Raw genomic sequence first — 15,234 nt, 5'->3', positions numbered from 1 at the left:
GATGGCCAACTAGGCCATCCTTTGCTACATATGCAACTAGAGACACAGTTTGGGGGACTACTGTTTAGTTCATATTGTTGACCCTCCTATAGGGTTGCCGACCCCTTTAGATTCTGGTTACTTTCTCTAGCTACTTATTTAGGGACCCTGTGTTCCATCCAATAGATGATTGTGAGTATCCACTTCTGTATTTGCCAGGCACTGGCATAGCGCCACAAGAGACAGCTATATCAGGGTCCTGTGAGCAAAATCTTGCTGGCATATGCAATAGTGTCTGGGTTTGGTGATTGTATATGGGATGGATCCCCGGGTGGGGCAGTCTCTGGATGGTCCTTTCTTCTGTCTCAGCTCCAAACTTTGTCTCTGTAACTCCTTCCATGGGTATTTTGTTCCCCATTCTAAGAAGGAACAAAGTATACACATTTTGGTCTTCCTTCTTCTTGAGTTTCATGTGTTTTGCAAATTGTATCTTGGGTATTCTAAGTTTCTGGGCTAATATCCACTTATCAGTGAGTGCATATCATGTGTATTCTTTTGTGATTGGGTTACCTCACTCAAGATGATATCCTCCAGATCCATCCATTTGCCTAAGAATTTCATAAATTCATTGTTTTTAATAGTTGAGTAGTACTCCATTGTGTAAATGTACCACATTTTCTGTATCCATTCCTCTGTCCCTCTGTCCCCAGGACTCTCCTTTCACTAAAACAATAAGACAGAGGAAGTTGAAGATCATGTGCCCATGTCCTCTATGGTTATTTGATGACAGACTCAGCTTTGTGTCTTAGTTCACTTTAATAGCATGCAATGCAGCAACATCATATGCTGTTATATTTCTGGTGTCATATCTAGGGCAGGCATGTTCATGGAACAGACAGACATGTCTTTTCCATCCCTGAAGCTTGTGAGGTAGTCCAGTACTGGTCGAACTCAGTCATTAGTATAATGCAACTACCAGTGTTTAGATATAGAATACCTCCCCCACATTTTATAGACTATGATAACTAAAGTATTTGCTTTCTCTTATTATTAAAATTTCACACCTCATTAAGTAGTATTTATTTGAAAGGGAATATTTATGCCCTTGATTTCCATAGGAAACAAATGTTATTTGCCATAAATGAAAGAAAGTAACACAAGTAAATCTGGTGGGGTAAAGTTTCTAAATTATTATTTCTGAGGTCCCTGAACATATATTCAGTATACTAAAAGGAGAATTAGCATGTAAGATAGTCATGGGATACTGGCATAATAATGACACATTCTGAATAGGAATAGCCCCCACAGACTCATGTGGTTGAATGCTTGGCCCAAAGAGACTGGCACTATTAGAAGGAATGGCCTTGTTGGAAGACATGTGTCACAGTGGGGGTAGGCTTTGAGGTATAATATGCCAAAGCTATCTATGCACAGTATGCAACACAGTCTCCCTCTGCTGCCTGTGGATCAAGATGTAAAATATCCAGCTCCTTTTCCAGCACTATGTCTGCCTGCATGCCGCCATGCTTCCCACCATGATTATGGACTAAAGCTCTGAAATGTAAGCCAGCCCCAATTCAATATTTCCTTTATAAGATTTGCTGTGGTCATGGTGTCTCTTTGCAGCAATAGAAACCCTAACTAAGACTCTCCCTGATGCCAGCATAGGAAGGAATTCAAGTAAAGATAAAATTTTCACTACTAGGTATGATACACACACAGTTTAGAATTATTGATTAGACTAAGCCTAGTTCAGTGAATATTCTTTTCTTATCTGGCCCTAACACCACTAGGCAGCCATGCACCACTTGAGACTCTGTATTCTTTTTCCTATACCTGTATGAAGCATCAAGACTGGACAGACCATTTGCATGAATGAATGAAGTTGTATCTTTAGTTTTCACACTTAAACTTATGAGACCCATAGGCAGCATTTGTGAGGACTAGGATTGATGCAGTCTTGGGACTATACACTGGGCATGTGGAGCATTGTGCTCAGCTTCCACATGCCATTGGGTGAAGGGCGGTCTTATGTAGGAGCAACCTATAAAGCTTAACTCACTTCTCTATGTAGTGGCAAATAAAATGTGTGTGAAGAAATACATAGGGACCTCTCATCATGGCTTAGAGGTGATCTTAAGATAGGTAAGCATAGGGAATACTTTAGCAACCTGGGACTCTACTTGGTTTGGGCCATGGACATACCCCTCTTCTAATAATGCCATTGGCAGTGTGATGGTTTGTATATGCTTGGCCCAGGGAGTGGCACAATTAGAAGGTGTGGCCCTGACAGAGTAGGTGTGTCTCTGTGGGTGTGGATTATAAGACTCTTATTCTAGCTGCCTGGGAGCCAGTATTCTGCTAGCAGCCTTCCTATAAAGATGTAGAACTCTCAGCTCCTCCTGCACCATGCCTGCCTGGCTGCTGCCATGTTCCGACCTTTATGATGATGAACTGAACCTCCGAACTTGTAAGCCAGCCCCAATTAAATATTGTCCATTATAAGACTTTCCTTGGTCATAGTGTCTGTTCACAGAAGTAAAACCCTAAGACTGGCAGTTTAGAACCCTTTACTACACATACTGTGAGAAAATACCACTTTCTACACAATGCACCTAGCAACCTGTTCACAGTTTAGGATCCCTCCACCTGCATTTGGCTATATGTGTACCTCTGTACAATAAATTTCTCTTTACCTTAACAACTGTCAAATATAGATTGTATTTGATCATATTGACATGTTTGCATATGAAATAGATATAAAAATGAGGCCTAAACTAGTTTTGGGTGTGTGTGCAATAAAGCAAAATTGTGTACTTTGGTGAACTTTTAGGGAAACTCTTCTACTGACGATCTTATTTCTATATATAATTAGGAATATATGTGATTAAAATCGGATATATTATGGAAAGGGATATATGCAGCTGACAATAGTTGTAGAATTTAATCTGTCAATCAAATCGAAGAGCCAGCCAAACTACATCCCTAATAACTAGCCCTTCCTTCCTTTAAATCCTATTAAATGAAGCCCAGCCTGTAACCTGGGGCCCCTGAGCACCTTCACACATGTGGCCTGCTGTCAATCCTGACTGTGTGCTCCTGTCTAAATTGAACTTTGCTTTGAGTGTAGTATCCTTGCTATTTTGCAATCTAGGCGTGTTTTTAATTCATTCCTGAATAAGACGCCAAGAACCTGCAAACAGATTCTGAGCACCAATAGCATCTAGGAAGTTCCTGTTTTCCATGTTTGCCTTAGACACGTTCTCTGTTCTCAGGGCACTCAAAGAACTCTAGTAATTGCCATTGGGGAAATTTTAACAGGAAAGAAATAGACTTCACATAAATATTTAAAAGCATGCTTACTAAAGACTAAGGAGATTTAAGGAGCAATTAATTCATTTAATCATTTCTTGTTGTAGATTCAGGGCATAAAATCAGAATTTCTTTAGCAGCATCATGTTCTTAGTGGTACTGCTTTTCTTTCAACTTCTTCCCAGTTCTTCCCTCCCCTTCCCTTTCCTGCTATTTCTCTGCCCCTCCCTTTCTTTCTCTTCTCTTTTCCTTTGTTCCCCAGGGGAAACATAAGTGCATTCCAAAATCTCCAGTCATGTACAGGTTTTCCTCATGGGTCCTTGTGCTGGTGGAGCATAGTTGACTGTGAGAATTAATGGAAGCCAGTCCTGCAAAGCTAAAGTAGAGAAGGCTCTCAAGAGGAAGATTCTAGGACAAATGAATGACTTGGGCTTCAGTCATCTTATCTGGAATTCAGTATTATGCCATACTTCAAGATGAATGAGACAACTGGATTTAAAAGCCAATATCATAGCTAGGGAGATGTATTTGCTGATAAGGTGCTTTGCCATGCAAGCTTGTAGTTGATACCTCAGAACATACATACAAAACCAGGTGTCATGACACATGCTTGCAACCGCAGTGCCAGTGAGACAATGACAGGTGGATCTCGGGGACTGGCCACTTTGGAGGTCTCTAGATCAATGAAGAGACCCTGTTTCAAGAGCCAAGGTGGATGGTATACACACACACACACACACACACACAGAGAGAGAGAGAGAGAAAGAGAGAGAGAGAGAGAGAGAGAGAGAGAGAGAGAGAGAGAGAGAGAGAGGAGAGACAGAGACAGACAGAGACAGACAGAGACAGAGATAGATAGATAGGGAGCACAAAAGTAATAAAAACATAGAAATGTGAAGAGTAAAAATTTTGCCAATGATGAGGTGATACCCATGTGTATAATTCAGCAAATATCTGTAAAGTCCTTTCTGTGGGTCAATGGGACTGAGCCTAATTAGGATATTTTTAATTTTATAAAACTACATTATTTTTTTTAAGTGTGTGTGTGTGCACACTCCCCATGGTGAACATGTAGGTGTCAGAAGACAACTTGAGCAAATCTATTCTCTCCTTCCATAATGCAGGTTTAGGGGGACAGAACTCAGATCATCAGGTTAGGTGGCAACTACCTTGACTTACTGAGCCATCTTGATGGACCCAGGAATGCATTTGTAAGAGAGAGTAGATAGGAGGGACTGGGAAAGTTGAAGAAAATACAGAAATCTGAGCTTTGCTACAGAGAGGGTGAGAGAAAGCATCACTTGCAGAAAAGGGAGAGGTACACTTAAGAGATGATGTTTTCAGCCATGGGAAACAGTAGGATCCCTATAGAAACTCTAGGAAGGAAAAGCAATGCTATACAGGAAGGAAGAGTGTCCAGGGTAGCATCTCAAGTAGACAGGAAGCAATGCAGTTAGAGTATAGAACTGATACTGGTGGTTCCTGTGGCTATAGTGGAGTATTGAGGGGACACAAGGCATGGCAAGACCTTGGAGGTGAACAGGTGCTGAGAGATCTGTAAGCCTCTGACGAGCTTGGACAGACTCTCTCTTATTGGCATCAGTTTCTTTGAGAAAGAGGAGAAGTTTCCTAGCTCTGTAGCCAAGGTAGCACACTGCGTTGGCTGTGTTAGTAGAGGTTCTTGGGGAACTGGAAGCTATAGAAGACAGAAGATGACTGAATATAGATGTTCACAAACCACTAGATCCATAGTCGAAAGGTAAAGACTCAGAGAGGCAAAGATGCAGTTCTAGTCCCAACCTAAAGTCCTGAGAAGCATTAGAGCTAGCTGTTTACCTTGTAATTCCAAAGCTAGTAGGCTTGAGAGCCATGAAAAACAGAGTGCTCTGCCAGCAAAAGGCCGATGTTCCAGCCTGTGGAGCTAGGCCAGTCTTTTTGTTTTACTTAGGCATCCACTGATTGTAGACAAGGGCAGTCTCCACGAGAAGACCAATCTACTTTACTCAGTCTACCAATTAAAGTATTAATCTTAACCTCAAGTTGCCTTAAAAAAATGCCAAAAATCGTGTTTGATGAAGTATTTGGGCTCCAGGACCCACTTAAGTTGACACATGATATTAACTATCACAATGGCTAATAAGCAGCATTAACAGATTTTGTCCCAGTTGGGGAGGTGAGAAATTCAAGTGTCAACAAAGCTGGCTCCTTCTGCAGAAGAATCTAGTCTATGCCTTTCCTTCTGCTTCTGGTGGTTGCTGGTGGTTTTCAACATTCCTTGGCTTATAGGCACATCCTCGTAGTCTTTACTTGGTGTGTTTACAATAGAGTCTATCTTAATTTATGATAGCCTTACTTTTATTTCTGTGACCACCATATTTCCAAATAATGTCACATTCATTTTTCAAAAAGCAAACTCCCAAACATATTGAGAAATAGTTTTCAGTTCATCAGAAGAGGCAAAGCCCTCAGGTGATGGTGGGTTGGGTGTGGGGCATATCAAACAGTCCTCCAGAGAGCAAGGGAACAGTGGGTTGAAAGAGTGAAGTGAGATTGCCCAACAGTGGGGGCTGTCTACTTGGCTTTGTGGTTGTGAGCTGCACACAAAAGCCACTTGGCTGGTTTGAATTTATTCAGCCAGGGGCAGCTGTGTGCATGTACCCATGACTTGAGCAGAAAGTTGTTTTGCTAGTGTTCTTTTCCAAGGGGATTTGATGTAGTCATTATTAACCCTAAACAAGAAGGACTTGCTGTGATTATTGGTCTTGGAGAGTTAGCTGGGTAAGAAAGGGTATGGGAGGGTAAGTCAAAGAGACCAGGTAGAAGAAAGCTTCAGGTTGCTGAGAGTTTGAAGATAATAGGAATCCATGGCATTCTTGGGAGTCAGGAGGTGGTGGGTAGCAGTGGATGCTTAATATGGAGCTGTGGCCAGGGTTTCTAACTGCTCAAAATTCAATGTGTTTTCCCAGACTACTCTAGCATAATTCTAGGAGGTTTCCTTTATTAATTAATATATTATATATATTATATGCTATATATTAATTAATAAAGGAAATCTCCCTGAAATATACTGTATGTTTTAGATAATTTTAGGTTCCAAGCAGAACTCAGAAGATACAAGTACATGTGCACACACACATACACACACACTTGTACACATACATACTTCCTATCTTTCCTTGCCACATGCACAACTGTCCCCATTAACAGCATCCTCCCCAAAAGTAGTTCATCTACCACAATTGATGGTCCTCTCTTGACACATCACAACATCACAATCACCCAGAGGTCATGGTTTATACCAGGCTTCATTCCTTTGCACATCCCTGAATCTGAACACATTCGTAGTGACATGTACCTGCCATTGCAACATCATCCAAACTAGTCCCACTTCTCTAAAGATACTCTATGCTCTACTCACTCATGCTTCTCTCCCTCTCAGTGTCTGACAACCACTCATCTATTTTGTTTCTATAGCTTTCAGTTTCCTAGAATGTCACACAGAGTTGGAATCTTTACAGTAGGCAGCTCCCTTGGATCAGCTTCTTCTATTAGCAACAGGTATGTAAGTTTCCCTTCCCTTCTCCACCTATGTTGTTCAATTTCTAGGTGGATTCAGGAGGTGATTAACTTTCCTTGCAAGATGTTATGGGTGCCATGTTGGTATGGCTTGCTGTCTTTCTTAGGTCTTCATCACTTGGGTGACAGGCATTCATGGTAATATCTACAGAGAGAAACAGAGCAGAGTGTCACTTCTGAGCTATTCTGTTGCAGTTCAGTGGTTCATAACTTTAAATACATAATTTGCATGCCAAGGATACAGAAGGGATTTGAATCCCTTCATGTTCAGTGGTGACGTCTTGGAGAAATATCCAGAGAAATGACATCAGGGCAACTTCCTCTCTTCACTGTTGTCTTGCTATTTATAAGGTGGCAGAGCTGATTTCAAAAGAATACTGATAATAGATGGGTTAATCTTGTTATACTCTTAACTCAAATTCTTATTGGCTTTTAAGGACCTATGGAACATATTGCATATTCTCTCTTGACCTGGTCCATATCTGTTTTTTAAACATTAACTTCTGCAGTTCACCTTTTGATGTTATCGATTGTGTCCAAAGTAGGATACCTACTGCTTCTCAAATATATAATTGAATGTTTCCTGCTTCTAGCATCTTTGATTTAAATGTACTATGTCATCACCTGACCTTGAAGGCTTTGCTCAGAGTTCCTTCCTCTGAATCTCAAGCACTTTAGAATCAACTGCCATGGCTTTCTAGAAGGCAAAGTGCATGGCTCCATGCCTTAAGATAAAGATTCAACAGTTCTGAGATGGTGTACAGAGCGCTGCATTGTTAGTGAGTTTCTAGGTATCTCAGTTGGGCTTTCTGTTGCTATGACTAAACACCACAACCAAAGGCAGTTTGGGGAGGAAAGGGTTTATTCCCTGTACTCTTCCATTCCACAGTTCACCATTTGAAGGCAGGGAGGGCAGGAAGTCAAGCAGAACAGGAACTTGGAGGCAAGAGCTGATGCAGAGGCCATGTCTTGTTTCTTGTGGCTTTCTTAGCCTGCTTTCTTATAGAACCCTGGACCACCTGTCCAAGATGGCACCGACCACAGTGGGCTGGGCCCTCCCACATCAATCACTAATTAAGAAAAATGGTCTACTGGCTTGCAGAAGAATGAAGGCATTTTCTCAGTTGATGTTCTCTTTTCTCAGAGGACTCCAGCTTGTGTCAAGTTAACATAAAACTAGCCATGACAGTAGGTGATGAGGTTCTGTTGACATACATACCGTCAGAACCACCACGTTGGGAATGCTTTCCTATTCCATCTTTGGGACTTCTCCCCCAAAGGCTTCCTTCTGTTACAATGCAAACATAATGTCAGCACAAAGCTAAGAAACAGTAATTATGTCCTTAAAGTCATCTGTATGAACATAGGTTAGGCATTTCACATGGTTTACTAATCTTTAGCAAACCAATATCTGTAATACTTGAAATCATGTGGTACATAATTTTCTTCTCTAAGCTATGTCCTTATACACATCAGTCATGTTGACACTCTAGAACACAATGAGACCATTTGAAGATTTTGCAACAACGAACAAAGCAGAACTTTAAAGGAAAGGGACGTCTGATTTGGAATCTGTCTGACTTGGAATCTTTACACAAAAGCATGTGGTTGCAGCCTTTGTGTTTTTAAGCACTGTAGAGTCATCCAGTCCTGTTGATGGGGCGTGTGTGTTTGGCATAGATTTTGGCTTATGCTGGCTGAGAGTAGAGCCCTTGAGAGGCTCTGCTGAGCAGAAAAGGGATGAAGTGAGACTGGGCAGATGAGCTGTTTCTCAGCAAAGGACCTTCTGACCATGGAGAATCTAGCCTCCTGTGTTGCTTAGATTGGGGCCAAATCCAGGACAAACAAATGACAGGCACGCCCGTAGCTGTCTTCATGTACATCAGCCCAGCAGGATGTGTTCTCAGACTCTAAGATAAAAGTTGCCTTTTAGCTTGTATCTAGTTAGCTACCTTTTCCTTTGAGAGAGTTAAAAGATAGGGAGATAGATAGATAGGTAGGTAGGTAGGTAGCTAGGTAGCTAGATGGATAGATAGATAGGTAGGTAGATAGATGATAGATACAGATGATAGATAGACAGACATACAGATGATAGATAGATAGATAGATAGATAGATAGATAGATAGATGGATAGATAGGTAGGTAGGTAGATAGATGAATTTGAAATTTTGCATGATTGAGTTCCTATCAAAGAGAAAAATGTAATATATAATAGGTTAGTAATGGTAAACACTCTGTATTTTCTAAAAGATGTTATCATGTCTTTATAAGCGGTATAAAACTTCAGGGAATCTTTCATCTAAAATTTCTTTTGAGTCCCCTACAGTCCCACTAGCTTCTCTCTCTCTTGCTGGTCTTTCCCCTCACCACTTAATTTTGAGTAGTCTGGGTGATGATAAACAGCAGCAGCCAAGGATGTCTGCTAATGTCTTCCCAGGGTCAGAGTGGGTGGGCTCTGTTTTCTGATCACTCTGTAGGGTTGATAAAAACCATTTTAGTTCCTGGTCCTCAGGCTCTTTTGAAAAGGGCCATGCTATTCATTGGCCAATAGTTTTTTTCCCTTTTTCCATGCTTAGGGGAACCCCAGGGCACACACACGTTTGTTGTGTGAATGCACGTGGGGTGCAATGCATCAGTCTGAGTAGAAACAGCACTGGCAAGGTTTGCTTGGTCTTGGCACCTAGGCAGAAATGAGAGTCTCTTCCATTGCTGGGCACACCCAAAACAGAGATGAGAGCAAGCTAGTGGTCAAAGGCATGCCCACACAATTTCTTTAGACCATGATTTCACATCTGACCTTTTCAGAGAGGGTCTGGTTCAGGGTTGGGGCCATTATCTCCGTGAAATCAGACAGAGCTTCACTCTGAAGCCAGCTTGGCTCTTCTCCTGATTACTGCAAGTGTGTGCCCTCCTCAACCCTGATTCATACTCAGTGGGTACAACTGCTGCTGCATCTCCCTTCCTACCTCTTTCTATCTCTTTTCCATCACATAAGACCCTTTGCTCTGAACTCTTTGAGAACAAACAGTCTTACCTCCAGTCTGTCTCTAGTATTTGACACTGAAATGATAAAAATCCAGTCTCAATATGAGAAGGTTAAATATCTAATGAAGTACATTTTGCTGAATCCAATTAAGAAATATACAAGCAGGAGCAGCCTGTAATTTCTTCCTCTTTTAAAAACCTGTATAGTGATAGTGACTTAATAAAGAAGATGAGCCATAGAATTTAGGCCATAGACTTTGAAGAGGGCTAGAAAAACTCACAAAGTTCTCGAATGAATATTAAAGGTAGTGGAAACAAGAAATCACCACTAACAAAAAATTATTACCCTGGTATTTTCCTTCTAAAAATGATTGCAGAAAATACTTGTATGTAGAACTCTTGAATACTTTTTCTGAGGTTCTCTGCTGACTGGTTTCTGCTAATTCTAGGACAGGACATGTGCTCACTGGATTGTACCTGCTCCATGCTTATGTGACCCTACGATGAGCTGGTCCTATGGTCATCCCTGTCTGTTGACGGCAAAGTGAGGTTTGAGGGGTTAAGTAGGCTTCCAAGGTCATGATCTGAGAAGATGTGGGAAGGGACTTTAAGCTCAGCCACTGTGAAGTAGGGACTATTCATCAGAAGTAAAGCTATTCATAAACAAGCTACCTATGGGTTCTTTCTGCCCATGCTGGATAGTTTTGCTACCTTTGATAATTGCTTGATCAAAGAGAATAAAAAAATGAAAATATCATATAAATGAAATGTGTGTGTGTGTGTGTAAAAGAGTTATGTGATGTCTTTCTCTTCTTTATGGTAAGATTGACTAAAACATAAACAGCAGTGAATAACATAAGAGCTGCAGATATCCACCCAGTTGAAGTAACACCTAACAAATCTGCAAACAGTATCATGGGAAAAGATCTGGTATAAAGTATCATTGGCATCCTAACATGTCAACCAGAGTTGTGATACTGTCTAGAATGGGGACTATTGAATGCGGGGACTTGGATACCTAAGTGAAATAACATCTAATGAAGGCAGCACTGGGAAGGCATTCGAAAATCATATGCCTCCAGGGCACAGTCAGATGGGTGTGGGACTGAGCTGAGCCAAATGGAACCAATTAATGTTGCCTTGCTCATGGATAGGGCTTGTTTACTAAGGCCATTCACTGGTGGGAAGTCCAGTTTCTTTATCTTTCTTGTTTGTAATTTAATTTGCTAATTGGTCTTTTTTTTTTTTTTTTTTAAGTTTGTGGGAACTTCGGGTTACACTGCTGAAATCCAGATTTTATGAGCATGCTGGATGCAACTAAGGAAATGTAAAAGTTGTTTTAAATTTACATGCTAACTATGCACCTGTTTTCAATTTGTTGCTTTGAAAGATGTTACTTTTTGGAATAAGTTCAGGACGCCAGGGTTGTATTTGAAGCAGAAGATGGGAGGCAGCAGGCCTGGAGATGCCTAAATCCATTTTAACAAGTCACAGAACTCCCAGGGGGCTCTCACTCCCCCTGTTGAAATCAGTAGAGGATATTATGGGGTACTGTGTGTGCCCAACATTCTTATACCCACCTTTGTGGCTGCAAATAGAGCAAACTCCATTAATACCATGAAAATAATTCATCCTAATGATTCTCAATCATACATATGTGAGTCATGTTTCCGGTCAGCAGTGGGATTAAATGTGGAGGGCGGGAACCATAATGAACAAGAACCCTGTATGTTTTAGAGCAAACTTTCATTTCTTTAAAACCAGTGCAGCTCAAGAAAGGACCAGTGTGGCCCAGGATGGGGTGTGTGAGAATCCCTTCCTCTCATGTCCTGATGCTGACTGAGGCTCTTTCCTGCCCTACATTTTACTCTTTTGGCCCACTTTTTGAAGGTTGCCTATATGTGGATGTGTTTATCAATTCCCCCCACCCCCTGCCCGTTTCTTGGAAACACAGTATTCTTGTTTATGGAGACCTGGGATGGTTTTATTTACAAGTTAATTGGATGATTAACAAGAGTAACCTTGTTTAAAAAATTATATTTGAGAAGAAAGAAAAAAGGACCTTTCTCTCCTAATTAGTGACTTGGTCACTTAATAACCAACTCCTTATTTACTCAGTGTCTGCTCAAGCTTTAGGTCATATGAAAATCAATGAACAAAGTCTACTTCAGTCTGGCTGGTACATATGTAGTGGACCTACTATTAGGATTGGTTAGCTTTGAGTAATATTTGCAAGCATGGCCTGTTTTCTTATTTGTTTGTTTGTTTTCTTGATGTGTTTCATATCAATCTCAAAATTGGTTACTTAAGTCAACAATGCTTTATTGTGCCAAAAGCCTTCAGTTTAGATGAGACTCCAAAAGGCAGCTGGAGCAGTCTAGTGGGCATCTGTGGTCTGCTTCAAGATGGCCACTTCAAGAACTGACGGTGTTTTAGAGTAATAGTTGCCTTTCAAAATGACTTTCCATGGCCGTAAATTGGTCCTGATGTTGGTGAGGACCTGAGATGGGACATCTTGGTCAATCCCTTTGTATGCTTGTTTTGGGGGCTGTTTGAGCTTTATCATAGCATGGCATCTGGATTTCCAGTTCACTGGTTGCACTGGGAGGGACCTGTGATGCACCTTCTTTAATAGTAGGTATATCAAATAAATTACAACTAAATTGACCTCTTTCCCCATAAGTTATTTAGTTTAGTATCCATTGGTATTTCTCAAAGTGTTCCTTACCTTGTATTGCTCGCTTGTTATCATTTAACACACTTTCAATGAGTATAAAATTTTGTTCTTGGTTAAGGATGAGAGGCATTTTAGGAAATATTTGTAACACAGAAAAAAATATGTAAAGCATAAATGTAGTATTTTGCTTTGATGGAAAGTGGGGAGGTGACTGGGGAGAAAAGTGGCCATGGAGGTTCAATCGAAGGGACCAACAATGTAAGAAAGTTTGAGAATGGTCTTTACATCCCTTTGGAGACAGGTTCTTTTTGTTTCTCTTCCATTGTGATTCCAACCCAATCCCAGGAGTCCATCGCCACCTGTTCTTTTACACCTGTGTCTTTTCCTCTTACCCTTCTATAGCATCTTTCAGCTGGTTGTAAGAAGCTTGCATCTCTTCCTAACTTACCTGACAGCAACATCCTGGGACTCTATATCACATACCTACAAAATGCCCACAATCAACATTTGGTACCATGAATTAACATAGGAGGAGGGCTTTCTCTTAGTTTGGGGATCTTCCTGAAGTAGTTGCTGAGAAAAAGGATCGAATTCAAATACATGCATGTTCAGTGAAGGAAGCACTGCTGCCAATGAAGGAAGTGGATGTAGAAAGAAACCAATGTGGATGTGGAAGGGATGTTGTGACTTCAGCTGCAGTAGGGATGTGAGGGGAGTGTGACCCTTAGAAAAAGACTCGGAAACACAGGGAATAAAACAATACACACATAAGCAAAACTTTACCTTCCTTAACTCAGAGCTAAATGACTTCAAGAGCCTGGCTGCTGAGGTGGGAATCTACACCCCCATGTTCTCCTCTATTGCTTGAGGACTCCATGGGTGTGAATTCTGTGAAACCTTGTTTCCATAGCTTTGGAAGGAGTCTTAGGCCCACAGGCAAGGGCATCAATAGTGCTGCCTTTTTGCTTTATGATTAAAACAATCTTTGAAAAGAGGATGGATGACCTCTGGAAAGGGGTGACTCTTGATGTCAGTATCCCTGGTTGAAGTTCTGCTTCAGGAAAACAGGAAGAACATCTATCGTGTTCAACCTAGCATTTGCCTCAAAGAGGTGGCTGACTCAGTAAGTAAGAGGATTAACGAATTTGGTTTAATAACCAGCATGGGAATTTAAGAGGTGTGTTTTTTATTGTGTCAATTCAGGGAGATACAGGGGTTGGTAATGAACCCTGACAGGTGTTAGGTACTCTTGGCCTTTATAACCTCATAGAATTAAACCAACTAACCACAGAGTAAAGCTGTTGTTGTTGGTAGCCCGTCCTGCGTATTGAGCCATTTTATGTATGTATGTATGTATGTATGTATGTATGTATGTATGTATGTATGTATGTGACTATGTAGGTTAGAACTTGTACCCACTGAGTTCACACTTCCCAGGCCAGTCTAACTCCACTGGTGTCTTCTCTTGAATATTTAGGCTTAGTTAGATTCATGAGACATGAAAACAATATTGAAGGATGATGACCCAATAAAATATCTTTGCTTAGGTAAGTGTGCAACCTTGGAGGGTCTACCTCCTCTTTCTGTTATGAGATGAACTCTGCTCACTGCTTTTGACGTGTGTTTTAAAATTTGAGATGCTAGTACATGGTAATGTTGCTGTATTTGGAAAAACAGGTGAAAAAGAGGGAATGAAATTACAGACAAGTCTTTCACAAGGGTCCTAATTCAACATGACTACTCTCTTCACAAAAGGAACATTTGAACACAGAGCTGGATACAGAGGGAAGATAATGTACAAATACACAGGAAAAAAAAAAAAAGGACATCTATTTCGACCGATGCAGCTACAAGCCCAGATACATTAGGGATTTCTGACAGACAGCAGGGGAGGCTTGTTAGCCAGAGCCATCAGTGAGTATGTATGGTCCCGCTGACACCTGCTTTCTTACTTCTAACGTCTAGACTCAATAGATGAGAAAGGTATTGCTTAAACCAGCTCGTTTCTGGTATTCTGTTGCATAAGCTCTTCTGATCCCATTTTTTTGTCAAAAAACTTTTTCAAATAATTGTCTTCCAGGCTTCTGACTTCTTGTACCCTTTCTGTCACCTGCCACACCTCCCAATATTTTATGTGTGCTTTGAGTTCTCCCCACACATCCGACACTCACTTCATTCGGAGGAAGGCTGAGAGCTCCTTCCTTAGAAGGCACACATGTCCTCATTTACTCACTGCTGTGGTGGTTTGAGCTCCTGGCTGACATAATGGGGGCTGTTCCTGTTGCTACAGTTAAGAAAGACAAGGCAGCTTGCCCCCCCCCCCCACCCCTGCATGCTTCTCTGTACTACAACAGAACCTGCCTTGTCAGAAGGACTTTGTGAGGTTTCAGTAGACTTAACTGTGTTATAGCCATTGCTTGGATCCCATGGCACAGAGTCTTCAGCACCATTCCAGTGCCTTTGTGTATTTGTTCGTAAATCTGAAGCAAACACATTGTCAAGGTGGTTTCTAGATGGAGTCATGCAACGAAGAAATGGAAGGGAGGAAGTGGGAGGGGAACGGCGTGACCTGGGTGGTGTTTGCATGGAGACATTGTTTTAACATTCTGACTGCACTCTTCCTGAACCGCCTGTTTATTCACTTCCTTATTAAACATTCATTTGGTCATGATCATGAGCTATTTTATTAGGGACTGGAGAGATG

The 15,234-nt window shown here is 41.2% G+C and overlaps 1 protein-coding gene across 6 annotated transcripts in view; it reads left to right on the top strand.

The window, feature by feature from the left end:
• The window catches only part of Pid1 (phosphotyrosine interaction domain containing 1), a 303,550-nt gene that overhangs the window by 141,654 nt on the left and 146,662 nt on the right, over positions 1-15,234 (top strand). The window contains exon 1 of one of the 6 annotated variants that reach the window (XM_011238719.2): positions 6,829-6,849. The exons of the other annotated variants lie outside the window; for them this stretch is intronic. The gene's annotated coding sequence lies outside the window, so the exon portion shown is untranslated. Of the gene's footprint in view, positions 1-6,828; positions 6,850-15,234 lie in introns of those variants that run through there. 6 annotated transcript variants of the gene reach the window in all.

This window comes from Mus musculus, chromosome 1 (assembly GCF_000001635.26).
Source record: "Mus musculus strain C57BL/6J chromosome 1, GRCm38.p6 C57BL/6J".
Classification (NCBI taxonomy): domain Eukaryota; kingdom Metazoa; phylum Chordata; class Mammalia; order Rodentia; family Muridae; genus Mus; species Mus musculus.
Note: the sequence above shows the minus strand (reverse complement) of the source record. Positions and strands in the feature narration are given on the sequence as shown.